General features: G+C 42.7%; 1 protein-coding gene across 1 annotated transcript in view; it reads left to right on the forward strand.

Moving 5' to 3' along the window:
* Positions 1 to 26,140, forward strand: part of gfra3 (GDNF family receptor alpha 3) — a 77,929-nt gene that overhangs the window by 5,003 nt on the left and 46,786 nt on the right. The window lies entirely within an intron of this gene.

Consider the following 26,140-nt stretch of genomic DNA (forward strand, 5'->3'; position numbering starts at 1 on the left):
GAACTGGACAGGGAACTGTGCGTGCGTGCGTGCGTGCGTGCGTGTGTGTGTGCGCGTGTGCATCTCGCCAGGTCTTCTGTGTGTTTTGTTGATAACTGGGATTTGCAGCTCAAACACAGGAGCAGCAGATGGTATGTTGGCTTCTGCCTGTGTGTGTGTGTGTGTGTGTGTGTGTGTGTGTGTGTGTGTGTGTGTGTGTGTGTGTGTGTGTGTGTGTGTGTGTGTGTGTGTGTGTGTGTGTGTGTGTGTGTGTGTGTGTGTGGCCAGTGTTTGTATGTCTGTGTGTCAGATGCATGCAAGTGTTGCTGCCAGTGTGAGTGCTTGCACGTCAAAGCACACATTTGAATGCCTTGTAGTAGGGACCTGCACCCTTCTGCCATATATATATATACTATGTGTGTGTGTGTGTGTATATATACATATAACTTAAACCACCTTATTTCCACTTTGTAGCAGTGGAAATACAGTGCAATTCAACCTCTTTGCTATGCCACCAAACTACATGCTTTTACTTTCCACGATGTAGCATACAGAAGCGTGGTAGATAGACAAGTCATTATTTCTCGCAATAAATGCAATAAAGGCCGCACTGCACACAGCACGTCTGGTATATCTCTGCCGTTCACCAGCAAGGAAATGAGAAATGCGATTTGAATAATTTGCCATCTAGCAAAATAGAATGCTTTGCATTCTAAAAATAATATACTGGGGGATGCGTTTACTTTGGAACAATGTTGTGGTTATTTACGGAGGGATAGCAGCGGGAGAGACAGCCATTTATTTAGAAGACATTCCAGCTGAGATAGTGTCAAAGAGGGGGAAGTGTCCGCAGGGGGGCGGGGGGGGGGGGGCGTCCTGCTCTCAGTGGTTTTACTAACATTTTCATGTCAGAATCAGAATCAGTTTTATTGTTCCTTCCATAATACACACTAGGCATTCAAAGGAGCAAAATACCGCCGTTCTCCGCAACTTATGGTGCTTGTCAATGACCCCCCATGTGTTTGTGGCCCCCATCTGAAAATGTCTTGTGCCAGGGACCCCCACCCCCCCATTCAAGATGTTGTTTAAACTGTTGTTTAAACCGTATGAAAAAAAAAGTTTGAGAACCCACTGATATAGCGACATAGGTTTTTCAGAAAACTGTTAGGATTTAGAAGACATTATTAGAATCAGCCTCAGCTCAGGCTCTTAATGGGTTAAAGTGGTTAAACTGAATTTTAAGATAATATTTAAGTAATCTTTTTGGGTGGGGACCCGCAGTTGTGTCCGCGGACCGCACTTTGAGAACCGATCTTCTATACCGCACGCACCGCAGGACGTTGTTCTGTTGAGCGTTACTGTGGGATTGGCTGAGCTCACCTGCTGCTGGAACTAATTCTACCAATATGTCGGCTTCTTTTTTCTGCGTTTAAAGGTCAGAGCTGTATTTTTATTGGTAAGGAGACAGACACAATGGACCAGAGTCCCGTCCCTTGCCCTTTTCACCGTACATCACACTAGTGAACAGCCAGATCAGCCTTGTATTTTCTTACAGTCCATTCATACCATTGGCGGTAACAGGAGTGTACTGTAACGTTGAAGTGTCTCCACCATCTCTCGTCATCATCTCACTCATAGTAAACAAGTCTTCAGGTTATTTGTTTTATTTAATCATCAGAAATTCATATAAATATATATATATATATTGAATTATAATAATAATAATACATCCAATTCATTTAGCGCTTTTCCTGGCACTCACACACATTTTTATTTAGTTTTTAGTATCTGAAATGTTTTTGTCTAGTTTTAGTCGACTAAATATCATAAGATAATAGCCGACTAAATCTACAGTTGTTTTAGTCGACTAAAATGTATTTTGGCCGTGTCTTGATGGCGTCGCAATGGCTGATTTTACACTTGGTTGCATGCTGAAAATAGCCTATCTACAAGATCACAACGCGTCGCGCTGCGACGCGTTGTGAGCTTGTAGATTTGCTATTTTCAGAGCGCAACACCTGAGCGCAACCAAACATAGAACTAAAAAGACTAAAAGACTCCACTCGTCGGTCACTAACATTTTAGTCTCTTTTTTATTTGTTGACGAAATAAATTGTCAGTATTATAGTCTTATAGTTTTAGTCATCGTAGCTTATTTTTTATTTAGTTCTCGTCAGTGGAAAAAGGTACATTTTTCGGCATAGTTTTAGTCCACGAAATCAACACTGCACCACACCTGAGGGAATGGGAAGGGGGCGTGACCTTTGAGGAGGTTCAGAGAGGTAGCGGGGAGCCTGGTTGTTGAGGGCCTCGTAGGCGGTGATCAGTGTTTTGAAATCTATTCTGTGTTTGACTGGGGAGTCAGTGAAGGTCGTGGAGGACTGGTGTGATGTTCTCTCTTTACCCCACACACACACACACACACACACACACCGGCACGGCATTGATCAGTTTCGATAAGCGTCCGTGGCTGAAAATCTATTGTAGAATGTGTGTGGTGTGTGTGGCGGGCTGTCGATGGTGGTGAGGGGTCATTCACCATCACTAACCCGAACCTGTGCAATTCAGTCACTATATCATCCGTCAATAACAATGGGGGAGTGGAGAGGGGGTGGTCGAGCTCTCTCCTCTGCTGTTTACCCTTGACCATCTGTGTGAATATAGTATATACGCGCTTACTCTAACGCCAGTTTACAGTACCTAATGTAACCAGTTAAAAATACCTCAGATTAGGGTAATAATAACCCACCAGGAACTCATAAAATTAACCCTTTAAGACCGGGAACGCATCTGTGTCTCATTTTAAGATTTCTTTTGGCTATTCCAAAATAGCAGATGTACAAGCTCATAGCGCGGCACCGAGTGCCGTGCTACGAGCTTGTAGATCTGCTATTTTCTTTTTTAAATCGTGAAAATGTGTGCAAATCTTTAGTTTGAATATATATATATATATACTTTTTTTAAAGCGAAAGTTTTTAACTCAAATCTTTGCTTCTGGGGATTTTACAAATGTCTTCTAAATCCTTTTTTCCTAAAGTTTATTTATTTATTTATTTTTTTACTTAGCCTATGTTGCTTTATTATCAATGGTTTTCAAACTTTTTTCATGTCAAGGACCCCCAAAATAATATGTATTTGTCCGCGGCCCCCCTCCCATCTAAAAATATATTGTTCCAGGGACCCCCAGAAGCAAAGATTTGAGTTAAAAATGTATATAAAAGATTTGCACAAATTTTCACGATTTTTCTAAAAATAGCAGATCTAGAAGTATATCTGCTATTTTTTTAATAGCCAAAGAAATCTTAAAATGACACACATGCGTTCCTTTCCCAGCATTAAAGGGTTAAAAATATCCCAGATTAGGGCAATGATAACCCACCAGGAACTCACAGCATTAAAACAAATTGTAACAAACATACACTCTAGGAGTGTCTACATTTCTCCCTGATGAATTGAACACTTTGTAACGCACGCTTTGAGGATAAAAAACCCTCTGCCTCTGCTCACTGTAAATACTGTATGTAGGACACATGATGATGATGTGTGTAAATCCTTCAAAGATGAAGCCACACGAGGCACCTGGCTCAGTGGGGATCCCTGGCCGACTCCCCGCGGTGTGGGCACTGCAGGCAAACTGACTGCATGTCTTCACAGAGCTCTTCAACCTTTCCCCCGGTTCCAGTCGCTATAGTCCCTCCAGTCAACACTCACACGACCTCCTCTGACTCCTCACTGCCTGACCCATCCCATCCCTGGTTCTCAAAGAAAATGGGGTCCGGGAACCCCACTTTCCAGGGGGTCCCCTAGCGAAATGTTTGATAGTTCGGGACCAAAATTGACCCTTAACTCATTCACTGCTAGATCACTGCCGATCTAAAATCTTGAGCTTGTAGATTGGCTGTTTTCGGCATGCAGCTAAGTAGGCATTACGACGCCATCCAGGCCCAGGTCACAATACAGGTTTCTCGACTAAATCAACTGTAGATTTAGTCGTCTAAAATCTTATGATATTTAGTCAACTACAGACTAAAACTAGACTACTAGACTAAAAGACTAAAACGAAAACATTTCAGATGGCTAAAATATGACTAAAACTAAATTGAATTTTATGCAAAAGAATATGACTAAAACTACATCAAAATGTGCTGCCCTGTGCAACTGGACACTCGACTTCCAGACAGACAGGCAGACAGACAGACAGACAGACAGACAGACACAGTGGTGGAAAAAAAGTACTGAAACGTTTTACTTAAGTAAAAGCATCAATACTGCAATTTAGAAGTACTCTGTTACAAGTAAAAGTCCGGAATTCAAAATTTTACTTGAGTAAAAGTACAAAAGTATTGGTATCAAAATGTACTTAAAGTACCAAAAGTAAAAGTACAAAAATATTTGAAAATAGCAGATCTACAAGCTCACAACGCGTCGCGCTGCTATTTTCAAATAGCCTCGGTATAAAATAGGGCTAAAGTGGTTAATGTATGTTTCATAATATCATAATGTATATCTGACAGACAGACAGACAGACAGACAGACAGACAGACTCTCTGTTCACTGGAGCCCTACATACAAGGATGTCCAGTATGATCAGTGTGTGCCCTCTTGTCCCCGGTCACGCATGGTGACTGTGTGACTGACCGCACACGCAGCCCCAACGCCATCGTAAAGTTTAGCTGTTTGACGTCACCGCCACCATCGGCCCAATTACAGACGACGACAAGACCTAGGCCTATAGAGAGTAGAAGTGAGAGCCCGCTGGCATTGTGGTGTCAAGGTCAGGGAAACAAAGGAGATGATTGTGGACCACAGGAAGCCGCTAAGGGAGCACAAACCCGCATTTACATCAATAGGACTGCAGTAGCCAGTGTGAGGGTTCACACATCAGTGAGGGTCTGATCTGATCTGCTAACAAAGCGTGGATATCGTTCGTCATCGGGGCCGCGGGACAACTTTGTTGCCGTCTGACAAGCGGCATACTGTGATGGGTTATGTTTCAGCTTTTACCAAGAAGTCTTTCATTGACCGGAGGAAGAACCACCGCATGTCAGGGACAGTGTTGATTTCGTCGACTAAAACTATGACGAAAAATTTTCGTCGACTACCTTTTTTCACTGACGAAAACTAAATAAAAACTAAGCTACGATGACTAAAACTAATTATATTGACAATTTCGTCAACAAATAAAAACTAGTCGAGAAGAGACCCAGTAGAACTAAAAGACAAGTCATTTTATGCTTGGTTGCGCTCGGGTGTTGTGCTCTGAAAATAGCAGATCTACAAGCTCACAACGCGTCGCGCTGCGACGCATTGTGAGCTTGTTGATCGGCTATTTTCAGCATGCAACCAAGTGTAAAATCAGCCATTACAGGCTCCTCCAAAATACATTTTAGTCGACTAAATCAACTGTAGATTTAGTCGACTATAACCTTATGATATTTAGTCGACTAAAACTAGACAAAAACCCAAACATTTAAGATGACTAAAATATGACCAAAACTAAATGGAATTTTATTCAAAAGACTATGACTAAAACTAAATCAAAATTTGCTGTCAAAATCAACACTGGTCAGGGATCAGTCTTTATCTTTTATTAGGAACTCATCATAACCCAGAGAGTCCCCCTCCGGGGGTGGTCAGCCAAGAGTTCCCCTCAACACACGTTGCACACAGTAGTTCTACCTTTTCAGAGTCACACAAGAACAACTGGGCAGTCTTTGTATGGTTATCCTCCTTTAATTCTACAAAGCTCTGTGCGTCTGAAGCTCTGTGTCTGTCTGTCTGTCTGTCTGTCTGTCTGTCTGTGCTGTGTGCACAAAAACGCCCAGTTTTCCTCAGTGGCTGGACCAATTGATCTGAACTCGCACACAGCCATTGACCATTCCTAAGTGCACGGAACAGCGAAGCCCGTTTTTCAATTTCACCAAATGTCAGCTGTTTATTAGCGTTTTTTGTGTTCGCTGGCTCCCGGGTTGCCAGATCATGTGCGCATATCCCCCCCACGGGTATGGGCTAGTTTCATACTAACTCACTAAGACGTACAGAAGGACAGTTGAAAATAGATGACGTGAATCACCTGCTGGGTGAGGGGGTTTTCCACAAAACTGTACAAGGAAGGACGGGTGATGATCTCTCCCCCCGCGCCCCCCCCCCCCCCCCCCCCCCAGAGAGAGACGAGGTGACAGCTGCGTCTTCACTACAGGATTTATCCAACTAAAGGAATTGACAAGTACATTAAGAATAATCAATACCACAATGACTCTATATGAATTTCCAGCCACTACAATACCGGAGCATCAAAACCAACGAGCTCATTGGCAGCATATATACCCACGGGAAGCTTATAGTCAATAGAGCACTCGCCTTTGGACCACAAGGTCATGGGCTCGGTCCTAGGCACTGCCAATGCCGACTCAGCGTATGAGTAGCACGATTTGGGTGTGGCAAGAAAGTGTGGTAAATACTGGGAGCTGGCGGTATAGGTGTTGTTGTGCTCCACCTCAGCATTCCATCTCTATAGTGCATGGGGAACTCATTTGAAACAAGCTCAGTGCTTTTATGAGTCTTCCAGTTTAGTAGACCTTGTATTGTGAATTTGTACTTCCATGTACTGTTGTTCTCATGTCTTACTAAATAAAGTACATCAATCAATCAATCAATACATGGGCAACTGGCGGCCCGGGAGCCACATGCGGCCCCCACCTTCACTTAATGCGGCGGCCCGCAGGTTAATATCGGAATACTGATATATTGATTTCAGCTGTTACAATTGCAAACATGACCTACTTTAATTACTTCACTCTATATTAGTAGCTTAATGACTAGTATTAAAATTATATTGTCTTTTTTATGTCCAATGTATTGGTATTTAAGTTCATAAAGTTAACATAAGTATAACTAAATCCACTTGAAATTAAATAAAAATGTTACTTTTCAGGATTCCAATTCAAAAATAGCAAAAAAAAAAGCAGAGGGCCACATTGCATATACTGTCTCTTCGTATTTGAACTTTTTTCGCCATATATGTCACACAAATGTAGCAAAAATAGCCGATCTACAAGCTCAAAACGCGTCGCAGTGCGATACTTTTACTTAAGTAAAACATTTGAGTACTTATTCCACCACTGCTTAGAAGCCTCTCTCTCGGTCAGGTTCGTTTCCAGGTCGTGCCACACTGCCTCCACACAGCTGCCTTCAAAGTACAAATGACTCATAATGAGACCACAGGGCAGGCAGCTTCCTTTACGTTTGAGACACAAGCGAAGGTATTGGGTGTATTCTGTTGCTGTCGTGGGCAGAAACCTCTCATCTCCATATTCAAAATGTTTTGTATTTATTCGTATTTTAACGGCCTACTTGATCATATTACAGCGTTACACAAAAGCATCAAAAGTAGCAGATCCGCGAGCTCGAAACGCGGCGCAAAGCGGCGCGTTTTGAGCTTGTTAGATCTGATACTTTTGATTCTTTTGAAATGTAATCCTGGAAAGTAACTGTTTTGGACATGTTTTGGACTGTTTTTGCACTCGACAGGGACGATTGGTATCAGCCGCTCTCACTCAATGAATGTTACAGTATTCATTTGGTGTATAATATCTGAAGGAAGTTTGGCTGCTGTGTATTTGATGAAATGGTTCCCTTCAGGCTGAGGCATCAGCTGAGGCTCTCAGCTGATGTGATGTTGTGCTCAGTGTTGTTGCCAAGTCTGCTGTCATGAACTGTGTATCGCGTTCTATTCTTAGGTATCTTTATTTTGTAGTGATGTCCTAGTGTTTCCTGTGAAATGGCACACAAATTAAATGGCATACAAATGGTCTCCGATGTTTACTGGTGCTGCTGTAGATCTCGCGAGAGTACAGTGTTGCTGGGACAGAGGAAGGTCGATAATAAAGTTGATTTTGTCCAGATTTGTCTGTCTGAAAGAGGCTATTTACGTGTCAAAATGTTCGGAGTATTGTGTGGCTCGTGGCGATTGGGTCCAATATTTAGTTCAGTGACCATGGGTAAAGACTCGGTCAGAAGCTGTGTTCACGTTCACTTCTCCCATTGGAATGAATAGACTCCAACCTGCTTCCGGTCTCCTAAAAACGCAGTGCGAGGTGTTGTGAGTATGTAGTTCGGTTATTTTCACAATATTTATCTGTGGAACCGAGTCAAACTAAATGTAATGCCTACAATTCCAAGTGCTTGTCAGGGTGGGGGGGTCCCCAGTTCAAATACGATTATTTTGGGGGGTCGCTGCCTGAAAAGTTTGGGAACCCTTACCCCAGCTATCCCTGTGTTGATTGTCAGTTGATTCACCTGTGTCTGATTATCCCTGTGTGTATATAAACCCCCGGTTCCTTGGGTTCCTTACAGTGCTTAGATGTTGTTTTTCCTCCAGTTTATATTCCTGCCTGTATTCCTCCAGTTTATATTCCGAGCTCCTTGTGTTCCCAGTTTTGGTCATTCATAAGTTGTTGTGCAACTTCACCAGCTCTGCGTCAGCCTCTCTCTCTCTCTGTTCTGCGTTTGGGTCCGCCGTCTCCTGCCTCGCACCGTGACATTCTCCTATTCTAAGCGATTTTGGGCTTGTTTTTCTGTAAAAGTCGCTTGTCAATAATTGGTGGCTGCGGTTTTATGGCCTTGTTTCTAAAGTGGAGTTGCATATTTGGGCTCGCTGTCTAATGTTGTTTAAACCAATGCGGTTCTCAAACATTTTCATGTCAAGGAAACACCCAAAATTAATATGTCCACAAGGACCCCCATCTGAACATCTTTTGTGCCAGGGAACCTTATGCAAGATTTCGAGGAGATAAGAGGTTTCTGCCCGACAGCAACGTTGTACTTATAGTTGACTGGAGCCCCCGTCCTGTTTCCCCTTACATATTCTTCGCAGAATATTTCCCCCAGAATAGGGATGCTACGTGTGGTTAAGTCATTACATATCTCTCTCCATGGAGCACTAAAATGGGGGGAAATAAATCTTGTTGAACCTTTAGCCAGCGTCCACCATGAATCTACTGTACTGTGGGTGGTCCTGAAAGCAGCATAACGCCGTATGATGTCAGATTTTACAATTAAGGACCAATAGTCTCATAAAGGCGCTCGCTGGGGAACGTGGGTCGGATCCCCCCACCTCTCTCTCTCTCTCTCTCTCTCGCTATTGTCTGTCGTCAGTCATTTAACATGAGGGAAAGGTGGAACACCTGACCTCCATCCAAAACAAATCACAAGTGGGAGGAGAGGGGGGAGGGGGGGGGGGAGTTTTGATTTGTCGGCACAGCCAATCACCCTTTTCCCCCCGCCCTGTAAATGTCCCTCTTTATCACTGGTGTGAGTGCCTTCTGTCCCCCCCGCTATCCCACAGAAGTGACATCACATTCCTTTGTCTGCCTGCCTCAGGGGTGATTCACAATGAAGGCACGCGACACACACACACACACACACACACAACCTCCTGGGACTGTGTGTGTGTGTGTGTGTGTGTGTGTGTGTGTGTGTGTGTGTGTGTGTGTGTGTGTGTGTGTGTGTGTGTGTGTGTGTGTGTGTGTGTGTGTGTGTGTGTGTGTGTGTGTGTGTGTGTGTGTGCGCGTATTACTATACTTGTGAGGGCCCCGCAAGTATAGTAGAACAGTGTTATAGGCTGTGAACATCAAGGGTGCGAGTACAACTCCAACTCGTTTCAATATTACCGAGCTTTCTTACCAGGTGCACGGTCTGTAAATGTAAATATGTTATCCATATATTTCATTTATACGTTTATTTGGACAGGATAGTGCATATTAATGAACACCACACATGAAATGCCATGTAAATACATTTAGGATTCCGCAAGAATGGTAATAAAATTGCCATTCTGACAGTGTGTGGGTGTGGATGTGTGTGCATAATCACACCATTATGAAACATAGCTCAGAACATGGTGCTTTTACGTGTCTGCTTGTAAGTCTATTGTCACATGAGAGCACTGGATTGTTACTCTACTTAAACCCTATGTACTTGACCGGAGACCGGAGTGACCCAGGGCTCCTTTTTTCTCTCGACACCAAATGTCGTACTCTTGACAAGCGTCAAGAGTGTGGCGTGTTGCGACGACACACGGTGAGATTATAGATCTGCTATTCTTGACGGATGTTCGTGCCGTAATAGAGATGCTAGCCTTAACCACATGAACCATAGCATGTCTATTCTGGGGGGTGAACATTGGGCAATAGATCTACAATGTTTTGCTAAAGAGATTTGGTGTAGACGGGGGGAAAAACGGTCCAAGTACAGTTGCAACTCAGGTTACGGTTAGAGGGTTTAAGTGGTTGACCCGTGTTTCATTTATAACTTGGTACACGGAGGACCATTGTCAAACAAACAGGGGCTTCGACCTGAGCCAAACCCCCGCCTGCCCCCGTCCCCCCCACAAGGGCCGTCTCCTGAACGGTCGGCCACATCGTAGCAGCTTCCCTCTCTCTACGTCGTCCTCAGACGAGCCGTCCATCAGCATCTCCAGTCATCGTGATACTCCATACATACATATCTGGCCAGCTCATTATCTTTATCTTTCTTTAGCAAATCCACGTACTGTAGGTAGATGTGGGACGTTCTCTGGGACGTTCTCGGGGACGTTCTCTGGGACGTTCTCTGGATCGATGCCCACAGTACAAGCTTGCTGGCAGGGAGTTCGCGGTGTCGATGGCAGTGACCGGCTAGTCTCATTCATTCTCCTGAGGTGAAGTAGCCCCCCCATATAGACGCTTGTTGGGAATGTGTTCGTCCTGTTTTTATTGTATTTATTCACAGTGCAAATATTTCATCCAGGGACCTCTTGTAGGGCCTGTGTCAGTGTGTTCAGCACTCACAGCCGTACGCTATGGGGGTCCTTTTTGTTTGTAGAACCACTGCTCTAGTAGCCCGTCTAAGCCAGGCCGTAGTCGAGGGTCTCTCCTTGCTGCACTCCAGTTTGGATGTTTACCGGCCTGTCTGAAATGAAACACGTCCGGGCCTGCAGGGCTGTAAGGAGGGTTAAGCCCCCCCTCTCACTCGGTGGGTTGCTTGCCGTGTTGATTTTGACAGCAAATTTTGATTTAGTTTTAGTCGTGGTCTTTTAAATAAAATTCCATTTAGTTTTAGTCATATTTTAGTCATCTGAAATGTTTTAGTTTTTGTCTAGTTTTAGTCGACTAAAAATCATACGATTATAGTCGACTAAATCTACAGTTGATTCAGTCGACTAAAATGTATGTTGGCGGTGTCTTGATGGCGTCGTAATGGCTGATTTTACACTGATTTTACACTTGGTTGCATGCTGAAAATAGCAGCTCTACAAACTCACAACGCGTCGCAGCGCGACGTGTTGTGAGCTTGTAGATCTGCTATTTTCAAAGGGTGACACCCGAGCACAACCAGACATAAAACGACTTGTCTTTTAGTTCTACTGGATCTCTTCTCCACTAGTCCCTCACTAACATTTTAGTCTAGTTTTTATTTGTTGACGAAATTGTGAATATATTTAGTCTTAGTAGCTTAGTTTTTATTGAGTTTTTATTGAGTATTCGTCAGTGAAAAAAGGTAGGCGACGAACATTTTTCATCATAGTTTTAGTCAACTAAATCAACACTGGTTAAGCCCCCCTCCTCACTCGGTGGGTTTGCTTGATGTGCGTATATATGAGACCAGAGGGTCTTCAGAGGCGGCAGGACAGGACACATCCCCTCCGCCCCACAAAGACTGCTTGCTTGTTTGTTTTGTTTTGTTTGTTGCGTGAACAATGTTTTATGTATGTGGTTGTTGGAGTCTTTCATCAGCAGCAACAGTCTCTCTGTATTACCATTTACATAACCGTGCACACTGATCCCAGCCGCCGCATGTTAAGCCATTAACACATTCCCTGCCAGAGTTTATTCATAAGGTACTCACCCACTGCCAGCGTTTTTGAGTTTTATAGCCTTTTGAACCGTTCACAAAAAAATTATATGCATTAAAATCCGCGATCGGATGGTGTTTATAAACAGCAACGACGGACGTACGAGCCCTCATAATGTTTACACTTTTTTTCCTTTTTCTTCTTCTGTGTTATCAGCCGCTGAAAGAGGCTGCAAACGTCATATCCGTTTGGCTGTGACGTGGCTGTGACGTTTCCCCACCGGCCATCTTAGATTAGCTTAGCCTCCGATCGGCTATCAGATCGTTTTTAAACACAAAGAGGATAACCGTTCGTCGATCAAAGAAAAGAAAATACAACCGGAGCTTACCATTCATTTTTTAAACCGTGTGAAAACCATGATCCAAAACCAGGGAAAAAATGTTTTTTCAGGATAAAAAACGAACCGGAAACGGTTGTCGGAAATTTTCTCATAGGATGGGTCGGAAGCGTCATGGGGGGAAAAAAAAATCAAGGATGGTACCCAAAATTTTTTTTTTCGTTATTAAACCACATAAAAAGACGATCCCGAGATATCTCGGGATACGCAGGTAACGGGTGGATTTAATGTCCCGAGATATCTCGGGATTGGCAGTATATGTGTTAACACCGGGAAACGCATCTGTGTCACTTTTTGATTTGAGCTAAAAAAGCATTTATTTTACACTTTGGCTATTCAAAAATCGCAGATATACAAGCTCGTAGATCTGCTATTTTTGAAAAATCATGAAAATGTTTGAAAATCTTTCAATATATACTGTTTTAAAGCGAAGATTCTTAACTCAAATCTTTGCTTCTGGGGGGTCCCTGGAACAAAATATTTTGAGATGTGGGTCGGCGGCCAAATACATATCATTTTGGGGGTCCTTGACATGAAAAAGTTTGAGCAAAATACATCGGTCCTTGACATGAAAGAGTTTGAGAACCACTGATATTAAAGCAATTCCGATCCGATAAGGCACATAATAGTCTCTATACGTTTTTCAGAAAACTTGTACATCTGCTGTTTTTGAGAAATCGTGAAAATTCATGCAAATCTTTGAATGTATACATTTTCTTAAAGCATTTTGAAATTTCAAATCTTTGCTCCTGGGGGTCCCTGGAACAAAAATATTTTGAGATGGGGGTTGGCGGCCAAATACATATCATTTTGGGTGGTCCATGACATGAAATGACGTGTGTGTATGTATTCATTTTTGTGCGTGTGTTTGCATGCGAGCGTGTGTGTGTGTGTGTGTGTGTGTGTCTCTCTCTCTCAGACAGATTGCGTTACCCCCCCTCCTCCCCTCCACTGTGGTTATAGTGCTGTAGTGTTTAGGTAATAATGATGTGCTCCGTGCCTCCCCTGTCTGTCCCCCTGCGGGACCCCGTGTACGAGGGTCCTCCTCAGAGCACGCTGCCTTCACATGCCTGGAGGTTTGTTTGTGTCGCTTTGTGATTGCCTTGTGTGAGTGTGTGTCTGTGTGTGTTTGTGTGTGTTTGTAATACTGTACCATACTTCCCCACAAGTATAGTAGAATTTTAGAAATGGATGTCGTGAGGACCATGTTGCTGGTCCTAACAAGAAAGGAAGGTTGTTTTATGGTTTAAAAAGATTTTAAAGATAGGTTTACAATTAGAAAAAGATTCAGGCTGGGGTTAGGATTAGGATTAGACATGTAGAGGTCAGGTTTAGGTGTTAGGATTACAGTTTTCCTCTATTTTATATACTTAGTTGTGCGGGCAATGTCACAAACCGGAAAATAGACGATTTACAGGCTCACGTGTCGCAGCGTGATTTTCTAAATGGCATTCATGAAATCGGCGTCCTAAAATGTTGATGTCCTCACAAGTTTAGTTATACAAATGTGTGTGTTCTGCTTGGGACTGTGTGTGTGTGTGTGTGTGTGTGTGTGTGTGTGTGTATGTGTGTGTGTGTGTGTGTGTGTGTGTGTGTGTGTGTGTGTGTGTGTGTGTGTCTGTGTGTGTGTGTGTGTGTGTGTGTGTGAGTGAGAGAGAAATAATCTAAGAACATCATCTTCTGCAGTGCATCCTGATTGCAGCTCCTGCTGAGCGCGTTGTCCAAACCATCAGGCTTCACATCGCTGCACGGGCTCGCCAAAGCACCGTATACACGTTGTACCGCGTCCGCGTGTCTTACGTGTGCTTTGCGACGCCTTGTGAGCTTGTAGATTGCCTATTTTCGAACACACGACCCCGTCATACGACCAAGTATAAATGTGGCATTGCTCTCGGTCGTTTCCTCTCGTCTCTGAGATTTTCCATCTGTCTTTCTGTGTGTGTGTGTGTGTGTGTGTGTCCTCTATTTTCTCCTCGCTGTGCTTTGTGCCGCTGTCCTCGAGAACCATCTCCTCGCCGCGTGCGTCGGGTTATTGGATTTGCTTTTACCTGGGGAGCTTGTCATTTCGCCGGTTGCAAATCGAATGACAACACGCTTTTGTGAAATAATGGTTCGCGGAATTGGCCCCGCGAAGACACCGTGGAGTGGGCTTCAGTATGACTGTCAGGAAACCTCTCCATGATAATAATATTAATAATAATAATGTATTACATTTATATCTATAACTCTATATAATACCAAGTGCTTCACAGTAGTGATGCGCGGGTCAGGTTTTTTCATAACCCGCCCCGCACAGGAGCCCAACCCGTCCCGCAAAAATGTATGTAAATCAACGAGCCAGCCCGTCCCGCAACCCACCCCAAAAAACACACACACACACAACACACAACACACACACACACACACACACACACACACACACACACACACACACACACACACACACACACACACACACATACAAGCAAGTCCATTCAATTGCTTTCTAGTACTACTACTTCTGCTATTTTTTTAACCCATTAAGACCTAGGACGCATCTGTATCATTTCTAGATTTTAGCTAAAAAAGCATTATTTTACACTTTGGCTATTCAAAAATAGCAGATATACAAGCTCTTCGCTTCTGGGGGGGTCCCTGGAACAAAATATTTTGAGATGGGTGTCCGCGGCCAAATACATATAATTTTGGGGTTCCTTGACATACATGAAAACGTTTGAGAACCACTGACAGCAACATAGTTTTTTTTTTTAAATTGCTAGGATTTAGAATACATTTTGTAGAATCGGTCTCGGGTCTTAATGGGTTAATTGAATCCTGTAAAGTAACAGTTTTGGACATGTTTCCACCTGATAGAGACGATGTCCATGTGCGCGGTAGATCCTCTTGCAATTGACAATTGATATTGTGGTGTTGACTGCAACACTGTACACTGTCAGTGTTCACTCGTGGAGGGGTGAGGGGGGGTGGGCTTTTATAAGTCTGTGCCTAGAGGCCCATTGTCAGCTTATGATTTAACACCTCGCCAATAGTAGGAAATGGTGCATACATACTTCAGGTCTGTGGGTGCAGGTCAGCCCATGTGAACTTCAGATCTGGCGAACAGCCTATGTTCAGTGTTGCTAGATCTCACGAGAGTGTGTTGCTGAAAGAGGATTTCCTCCTGATTTGTCGGTCTAAATAAAAATGTGTCTAAATGTTCGTGTGTGGCTTGTGAAGAATGGGTTGGATTGATCGATTTCAGGGAGGCCATGAAGGCCATGGACGTCGTTGTCCCTCGGTTTGGCAGTCCACACAAGAGAATCCACACAATTAGCGAATGTAGAAGAATTGTTATTGTTGTTAGATCTACGTTTTTGGCACTCAATGTGTTAATGTGATCATGGTTTGCTCGCTCTAGTGTTGTGGCTGTGGGAGTGGGAGTCACTCGCTGTGAAGAAGTAGTTTGACAGGTATGAGGGTATTGAGGGCACTGTCTCTTTGACTATCTTACATACCAATCCCAGCCCAGTCCAATATTTACTTCAGTGATATGGGGCAGAAGAATCGGTCACAGTGTGTGCTCACTTATCCATTTTAATTTAAAGTCCCATCCTGCTTCTTGTCTCCTAAAAACCCATGTGACACAGATATACAGGGAAGCAATGGAGGTTGGGTCTCACGAAAAACAATAAAATGACATTTATTTGGTGGAGTTCCAAGCCTCAGGGCTCTTCCTCAGAACCTTAAATGGTCTGAGGAAGAGCCCTGAGGCTAGAAACGTTACCAAATACATTCTACAAACGGCAAACGTGCTTTATTGGTGTGCTGATTTGTATTCTTTTTTATTTTTATCCAGCCTAGTCTGTCCGGGATGTGTGTACATTTACTCAAGTACTGTACTTCAGTACAATTCTGAGGCATTTTCAATAAATACTTTTACTTATATTCTACTACATCTCAGAGGCAAATATTGTGCTTTTTACTCCACTACATGTATTTGATAACTTTAGTTACTAGCTACTTTGCAGATCATTTTGATGCCAATACTTTTGTACTTTTACCCAAGTATATTTTGAATTCCGGACTTTTACTTGTAACAGAGCACTTCCACATCGCAGTATCGATACTTTTACATAAGTAAGTCTTGTCTCGGTTTCATCCCAGCGTCTTTGGTAGCCCCCCCCCCCACCCCCTCCACCCCACCAGGGTGATGTGCGGCAGCCCTTTTGCATCAGAACACACTCACCACACGACAGCTGGAAGGGAGAAGAGGGGGGGGGGGGGGATGATTGAGCCAATTACAACGGAGGACATGATTAGGAGGCCAGATGGAGGGAGAGCCAGGTTGGATTCTTTGCCAGGTCACCAAGGAAACCCCAGCTACTCTTTATGATTAGTGCTTTAGATCTTTAATGACCAATGGCACTTGGGTTTAACGTCTCGTCTGAAGGACGGCACAGCGCAGCAGCTGGGGGGGACGGGACTCCAGTCATCTAAAGCAGTGGTTTTCAACCTTTTTCATGCCAAGGACCCCTAAATTGATATACATTTGGTCGCAGACACCCATCTGAAAAAGTTTTGTGCCAGGAACACCCCCAGAAGCAAAGATTTGAGTTAAAAATGTTCGCTTAGAAAAATATGTATTCAAAGATATGCACACATTTTCAAGATTTTTCAAAAATAGCAGATCTACAAGCTCATAGCGCGGCACTCGGTGCCGCGCTATGAGCTTGTATATCTGCTATTCTTGAATAGCCAACGCTAAGTGGTTAAAATGATTGTGACGCTATGTTAACTGGGGACCCCCTGGTACCCCCTCAAGGACCACTGGTGGTCCCCGGACCACTGGTTGAGAACCACTGATCTAAAGTATGCTATAGGTTTTCAGATCTTCAAATCTGGTCCTATGTTGTGCAGATCAGAGCAATGGTCACCGAGATATGGTCATTTGAAATGTTAAGACACGGCTGTAACAGACCGGGAACGCATCTGTGTCATTTTAGATTTCTTCGGCAGATATACAAGCTCATAGCGCGGCACAGAGCGCCACGCTATGAGCTTGTAGATCTGCTATTTTTGAAAGATCGTGAAAAACGTGTGTAAATCTTTGAATATATATATTTTTGAAGCGAACGTTTGTAACTCAAATCTTTGCTTCTAGGGGTCTCTATAGAAACGATAGCACACAAGGGGTGCTACTGCTGCTGCGCCCCTTATGTGTGCAATAGTTTTTTTGGGGGGGTGACTGTTCTTATGGTAGACCCCTGATTAGCGTTTTTGCCAAGTTTGGTGCGTATTGGGGAAAAAAATGGTGCACCTGTGGCTGTGGCCCCCGGGGGCTCTTGACGGGGGGGCCCCTGGGGTCCACACACGGTGGTCTCTGGTCTGACTATTCTCACAGCGGACCCCTTTAACACATTGAGTGCCAGGGTTTTTTCAAAACAGGGTACCTCCAGTGCCTGGATTTTCAACCATTTTTTAACCTTTTTCAAGTAGTCACAAAACATTTTCAGTGATCACCGTCCTCACGGTGATACCCTCATTACACACATAGAGGTCTCGTACAATCCGGGGAAAAAGATGAAAAACATTCGGTAATCCGTTCCATAGTTGCAGCCAGTTGAAAATAGTCGACAATACATCGTAAAAACAAAAAGTACACAGGAGCCGAGATACAGGCTTTTGAAGTCATAAGTTAACCAGGAAGTGGATTGGAGTCTAAATCTTCGTAAAATCATATCTCCTGGTGCTGTTTTGGCCCAAAACGGCCATAACCGTTTTTGGCACACCTCGTTTGGATTATGAAAAACGGTCCGGACCGTTTTTGGCACTCAATGTGTTAACAGTGTTTGTGCCAAGTTTGCTGTGGATTGGAGAAAGTCCGGATGTTACGTTTCCACCTTTATGGGGAATTTCCATGTAGGATTGTCAAGTCAAGTCAATTGTATTTATAAAGAACATTTAAAACACAAAAAGCCATCAAACGCAGAGCATACACATCCAAACAATTAGCTGAGGTCAAAGAACGTGAAGGCAGGAAACAAGGGGATAGGGGTTAAGTGGCTTAATTCACAAAGCACCTGCTAAGGGTGAAACGCACCCCCGACTGTGTTGACAAACAAATACTGTCTAAGTGCTCCAGTGCTATTTGCACATTATTTAAATGAGGTAGCATATACATATGCAAATTAATCTCATTAATCGCAAAAAAAAAGTTTTATATTTCACAAACAGCAGTGATATAATGGCCACCTGCAGTTAGAGTGAAAATGAATAGTTTCTTCAGAGAGTTGGTGGTAATGTGAAGTGAAGTGCATTTAGGCATAAGGGTGGGGGTGTCACGCCCCCACACACTTTGCAGTGATCATTACAGCAGTGACTGTAGACCAGCGATTCTCCAAGCCACCCGTTTAACCCATTAAGACCTGAGGCAGATTCTTAAAAATGTTTTCTAAATCCAACAGTTTAATTAAACATTTTTTTTGAGAGAAAAAAAAAAAAAAAATAATTCAAGATTTTTCAAAAATAGCAGATCTACAAGCTCATAGCGCGGCACTCGGTGCCGTGCTATGAGCTTGTATATATGCTATTTTTGAATAGGCAAAGAAATCTAAAGTGACACACATGCGTTCCAGGTCTGAAAAAGGCCTGATTTTTTTTTTTTCAATAAAAAACCTGTTGTGTTCCTTATATCAGTGGTTCTCAAACTTTTTCCATGTCAAGGACCACCCAAAATGATATGTATTTGGCCCACGGACCCCCATCTCAAAATATCTTTGTTCCAGGGACCCCCCCAGAAACAAAGATTTAAGTTACAAATGTTCGCTTAAAAAATAGATACATCCAAAGATTTTCACAATGTTCACGATTAAAAAAAAAAGAAGCAGATCTACAAGCTCGTAGCGCGGCACGAGTGCGCGCTACGTAGCGTGTCGCTCGTAGCTTGTCGCTCGTAGCTTGCCGCGCCGCGCTATGAGCTTGTATATCTGCTATTTTTGAATAGCCAAAGAAATCTAAAAAATGACACGGATGTGTTACCGGTCTTAATGGGTTAAATAACCTTTTCGTCCATGGCACCCCTGAATTACCATGTTACTTTATAGCACCTTACATTTATGTCATATTACGGTACGTAATATATATCATTATATGTCAGTCTTTCCCCCTAAGATTACAGTATGTCTGGAGGAAAACCGGAGAGAATATCTCGTTTCCATGAGGACACTTTATTCTTGATGTTTAACCACTTGTTCTGGGGGAAACGTTCTCCAGAAAATAGCCGATCTACAAGCTCACAAGCCTGTGAGCTTTATCTGCAATTTTTGACAGGGACATTTGCTGTGTAGATCCAAAAAAAAAGATTGTGCCAAGTACAGTGCAGTGCAACTCAGGTCTGTTTTAATAAGTATAGAGGGTCTAAGTGGTTAAACTGAAGTGCTCCTGGACTTGCGTCACAGCACCCTAGGGTGCCACGACACCCACTTTGAGAAAACCTGCTGTAGACAGGGGCGATGACATCGTCATGCCAGGCGTGCTCGTGAGCTGATGTTTTGGGGGCGCGGGTGGGGGGGGGGGGGGGGGGTTGTCAGACTCATTTCATGTTGCGGGCCGGATTACTTTCTGTCTCTGTGTGTGTGTGTGTGTGTGTGTGTGTGTGTGTGTGTGTGTGTGTGTGTGTGTGTGTGTGTGTGTGTGTGTGTGTGTGTGTGTGCATGCCATCCTAATGCTGGGGAAAAAAAGAGGCACGGATGCTGTCATAGTATTTGGTCAAGCACTGATGTTGTTTCTTTTGTATGTTCTGTCCGTGGTCGGGGTATTTATTGATTATGGGTCCATTGTTTGACGTGGAAATAACACCTGGTGCGAGGGAACGAGAGATCCAAAACCTCAGGGAGTCTACGTGAGACCTGAATTGTTTGATGGCTTATATATATATATATATATATATCTTTTGATATGGATACTGTATTTCTGGAATACAGCTGAATGCCAGTTGAGTCAGTTATAAGACACAGGGTCAGGGCTCATCAATTCATTCCGGTGAGGCGTTTGTTTTTATTTCTGTTCGGTGCGGGGCCAGGGATTCTATTTGTCTGTTGGATTACTTTTCTTTCTTTCTTTTTTTTCTCCTTTATTTATTCAGGGAAACCCATTGAGAGCAAGATCTCTTTTTCAAGGACGCCCTGATAACAAACATTTGAATCACATTACAATGTCACGACTAATTTAACAATAAAGCAAAAAAGAAAAGCAGAAGCATAAAACAACATTAAAATAATCGCAAAAGGCGGTGAATCAGACAATACAGTGAGGACATAGATAACAACACAGAGATTTAAAATCAGATTCAAATAAACAGTGTTACATGAAATTACTGACTGGACCAGGCTGTATAGTACGCTATTTGGATTCTTATTGTGGAGTTTTTAATATGTTTTCCACGTGGATCTCCTTTGGATTGAATTCATTGTTCCATACATCCGAGTGGCGCGCGCACACACACACACACACACACACACACACACACACACACACACACACACACACACACACACATGATCGTATTAAGATCTTATCTTAAAGTGTACTCTATAGATAGAACGTGTCCATGAACATGTACGGTGGCATTCATTAATTCTATCATCTGAATGTATTATTTGGCACAGCATGTCTACAATTGAAATGCAGGTGTATGCGTGCGTTCGGAAAACGTGTTTGGTTTGACATGGGAATGTATTAAAACTGATGGGGCCTCAGTAAATCAATAATAAACACATTCATACAATTTCAATGTACTAGACGACTAAATTAGAGGGAAAAAAAACTAAAACATGGGTGCTGTAAGTGGAACGTGGAATTATACAACTCGACTAACTGATGGTTTTAATTGGGTCCAGCTGCTATTCCAGCCTGTACCCAATGAGTACCATGCTGCCTAATTGATTGAAATTGTTCGGCAACAATTCATTCATGAACAGTCCAATTTCCTCACATAGCCTGAATCAAGGGTGATGCAACTTTGATGATGGAGAGGGCCATTATATTTCCACATTCACTCCAGAGGGCCACATTTAATTGCATATACTGTCGGGCAGACACCTCTTATCTCCGTATTTCAACTTTTTTCGTAAAAAAAAAATTACTTCGCTATTCAAAAATAGCAAAAATAGCCGATCTACAAGCTCAAAACGCGTCGGCTATTTTGGAATTGGAATCCCGATTCTTTTGTGCTATTTTTGAATTAGAATCCTGAAAAGTAACATTTTTATTTAATTTCAAATGCATTTAGTTTTACTTATGATAACTTTATGAACTTAAATACAAATATATTGGACAGACAGACAGACAATATAATTGTATTACTGGTTGTTAAGCTACTAATATAGACGTAGCTAATATAGACTAATATAGAAGTAATTAAAGTGGGTCATGTTTGCAATGTTTGGAATTGGAACAGCTGAAATCAATAATATATCAGTAATCCGATATTAAGCATTAAAGTGAAGGTGGGGGGCCGCATGTGGCCCCCGGGGCCGCCAGGTTGCCCAGTTATGGCCTAAATGAAAGAAACATTTCACTGCCTCTCTGCTCTGTAGGTACCAGGTAAAATATTATTTCCAGACAAAAGATCATCAAATTGCAAGATGGTTGAGTCATTTCACTCTAATGAAACAAAACCGTTACGATGATGATTACTACCCTGGCATTCTGTCAGCTTGGCGGCACCAGCCACACAAACTCCCGGGGTGCCAGTGCAAAGATGCCAGTGCAGTAATAAACAAGTAATGGCGTGCAGCCACCGTTTATGCTTTGCCACGCGGGTAATTTGCAATCAGATGCAAAACGAGGGCAAAATTGCACTCGGCTTCCAAAACTTTATGGCCGTATTTATTTGCACTGTCATATCTTTAGTAGACTGGACCTATAGGGATGGGAAAAATAGTGTGTCAGCCAATATATATATATATATATATATATCGTCTCTGTCGGGTGGAAACCTCTTATGTCCACAACTGTTACTTTTCAGGATTCAAATGAAAAAGTATCAAAAGTAGCAGATCTACAAGCTGAAAGCTGAAAGCGCCGCGTTTCGAGCTTGTAGATCTGCTACTGACGCTGTAGTATGATCAAGTACGGCGTTAACTCTCTCAGTGCCACACAACGAGATATCCCGAGTTTTTTTCTGAATGCCCTCAGTGCCAAGAACGAAAAATCCCGAGTTTAAATCTTTCTTTTTTTTTCGGGAAAAAAATGTTCAGAACCCAAGATATCATCATCTGAAGATTTGAAGCTCCATCCACTCCTTGTTTAACTTATAACTGAAAAAGGCTGTATCTCGCTTCCTAAGAAAAATAATTGCTGGCACAATATGAACATATTTTTTTTATTTCATTGGCACTGAGAGAGTTAATTTACGGAAAAAAAACTCAAGCGATATGAATGTTTGTTTTCATTATTGTGCTGTGGGCAGAAATGCTTGTTTTTTTTACCACTTAAACCTACAGTATATACTGTATATAGGCCAGTGTACTTAGTTGACCGGGGTCCCCCAGGGCTCTATAACTAGGCCCGCGAGTATTTCCCTCTACACCAAATCTCTTTGCAGAAAAGAGTTGCAACGTGACGTATTGTGAGCTTAGATGTGCTTTTTTTTCCTGGAAAGTTTACCCCAGAAAAAGGACGCTACATTTTGATTGATTAATTGTTTGTTTGATTGATTGATTGATTGATTGATTGATTGATTGAATACTCTATTAACATGCTTATTAACATGCTTATTAACAGTACAAAATAAATGATACAATTATTAAAGGTAGGGTCAGTGACATTTTTTGGTTAAAACAAAAAGTATTTTGTTAAAAGGTTAAAGCACTATATTGTGATAGTAATCATTGCTATAGAGTGTTTGTTCAGTAACAGGAGTCTCCCCGTCTCTCCAGCTCTTTAATAAACAGAACATTTTTTTTTGGTAGGTGACAATATTTCAGCCAATCAGAAGAGAGTACCCATTTATCAGCTTATTTTTTATAGTGTTCCAGTTCCCATTTTGCCTGCTCATTTCTTAGTGTCATCACTTCCAATTTCACTTGTTTAATTTGTATCCTTATTGGATAAAATTGGAAATTAAACTGAAACTGAAACGAAAATGCATTTTCTGTTTTATAAAGAGCTGGAGAGACGAGGAGACTTCTTTTACTGAACAAACACTCTATAGCAATGATTACTATCAGAATATAGAGCTATTTAACACTTATTTTAACTAAAGAAAATCACTTACCCTACCTTTAACACAAAAAGCTCCAGTGGCTTCTCAATTCATCAGTAATACATACAATACAATACAATACAATACAATACAATACAATACAATACAATACAATACAAAACATATTGGAATAAAACTCAAAAAATCATAAGGTATATTTACAAAGAAAGTAGGGGAGGGGGCGTGGGTCGGAGCATTCTACTCTCAAGGTGTTCAAGGAGTTAAACTATGGTCACTTGTATTTTGATGAGAGGATTTCTTTTGGGTTATAGATATAGTTTTGAGTTTGGGAGTCGAGCTCCTTTATGCCTTTTGGTAGGTCATTCCACATTACGGTGGCAGCATGGTAGAATGCATTTTTACCCTTTTCAATGCATTCCACTAATGCATTCTACTACGCTCCATGTGGCTAAGTAGCCTTTACAAAAAAGATGGTCTTTGAAAGCCATGATGTACGGGTTGTAAGGGTTCATAGAACAAACCGAGGAGCACAGTTTGTCCCTGTAACTGTTTTGACTTTGCACAACAAGCCTCAAGGTTGACAGTGGGAACGCTGTTTTTTACAGTCCGACTGCATCATCACAACAGATTCCATGGAGATAAAATGAGAAATTATACAATATCAAACTGTGTGAGACCCAGCATTTAGCTGTAGCAAACACACACACACACAGACACACACACACACACACACACACACACACACACACACACACACACACACACACACACACACACACACACACACACACACACACGCATGCATACTTGCAAGCTCTCTCTCTCTCGCACACGCTCGCACACGCACGCACGCACGCACGCACGCACGCACGCACGCACGCACGCACGCACGCACGCACGCACGCACGCACACACACACACACACACACACACACACACACACACACACACTCCCACACACCATGACAATGCAAGTTTATGACTCACAGAGAGGCATTTGTCATGAATTTATTCAACTTGAAAAAGGAGAGCAGGAGTCCATTTCAACACTTTCATTTTTTCGTGTTTGCTGTTGGAAGTAATTTCCCTAACGTGTGTTGAAATCTGATGTGAATTGTTTACAGTGAGCTCTCAAGGGGAACCTCACATAAACTAGACTATGTGGAGTGGAATAGAGTAGAATAGAGTAGAATAGAATAGAATAGAATCTTCATGGATTTTCATTAGAGTTCTCAAATGTTTTTAACATTTATTAACTTTAAATAACTGTGAAGGGGGAAGTCCAGAACATGGAAGAAAAATGAACATCAGATGAACATCAGATGTGCATCTGTGTCAGATTATCTGACACAGATGCACAACAACAGAATGTTTTAGTGTAATCTATAAGCTGCAAATGACACAGCACTGAGCTGATAAAAGCTGCTTTCTAAACACAGCTTCAGTGGTGGAAAGTAACTAAGTACATGTACTCAAGTGCTGTACTTGCTGTAATTTTGAGATATTTGTACTTTACTTGAGTATATCCAATTTCCAATACTTTTACTTCTACTCCACTACCATCTCAGAGGCAAATATTGTACTTTTACTCCACTACAATCATTTGAAAGCTTTAGTTACTAGTTACTTTGTAGATTGTGATTATTATTACAAAACGTACTGTAAACACTTCAGAAAATAGCAAATCATCAACATGTAGTCTTATTTTTAGCGGTGCCAACCGCTCTACACTCGACTTTGTCCGTATGTCCGTCCGTCCGTCCGTATGTCCGTCCGTCCGTCCGTCCGTCCGTCCGTCCGTCCGTCCGTCCGTCCGTCCGTATCAGCACAGGATGAGCACGGCAAAGAAGCAACACATACAAACACACGCGCACACACACACACACACACACACACACACACACACACACACACACACACACATACACACACACACACATGGAGCTTGCCTCTGCCATCTCTCCTCTTATTGCCCACACGTGCCACTACTTATGAAAGAGGGGTGCAGGGACCCCCAGCGTATGTTATGTCCGTGGAAGCACGGGATGAGCACATTATGTCCGTGGAAGCACGGGATGAGCACGGGATTTTAAACAGCTATAACTCCAGTTTGCAGCATGCCACCAAGGCCAAATTTGGTATGTGGACTTAGACCACCAATAGGGACGAGCATGAATTGCTGAAGTTATCAAAGAGGGGTCCATGGACCCCCAGCGCCCGTATGAGCACGGGATTTTAAACAGCTATAACTCCAGTTTGCAGCATGCCACCAAGTCCACATTTGGTATGTGGACTTAGACCACCAATAGGGACCAGCATGAATTGCTGAAGCCCCGCCCCCTCTGTCTTCCCATTGGCTGGCCTTCAAACAGCCATAACTCAAGTTCGCAGCATGCTACGGAGTTCAAATTTTGTACATGGCCTCAAACCACCAATAGGGACGAACTGTAATTACTTAAGCCCCGCCCCCTCTGTCTGCCCATTGGCTGCGCTTTAAAGAGCCATCATTCCAGTTTGCAGCATGCTACCAAGTAACAATTTGGTACGTGGACTCAGACCACCAATAGGGACGAACTGCAATGAGTTAAGCCCCGCCCCAAAGGCACCGCTTCCTTCACACAGGGTGTGATTTTTAGTCATCGTACCTTAGTTTTTATTTCGTCTTCGTCAGTGAAAAAAGGTAGTCGACGAACATTTTTCGTCATAGTTTTAGTCAACGAAATCA

Source organism: Gymnoscopelus microlampas, assembly GCF_963454915.1.
Source record: "Gymnoscopelus microlampas genome assembly, chromosome: 18".
NCBI lineage: Eukaryota > Metazoa > Chordata > Actinopteri > Myctophiformes > Myctophidae > Gymnoscopelus > Gymnoscopelus microlampas.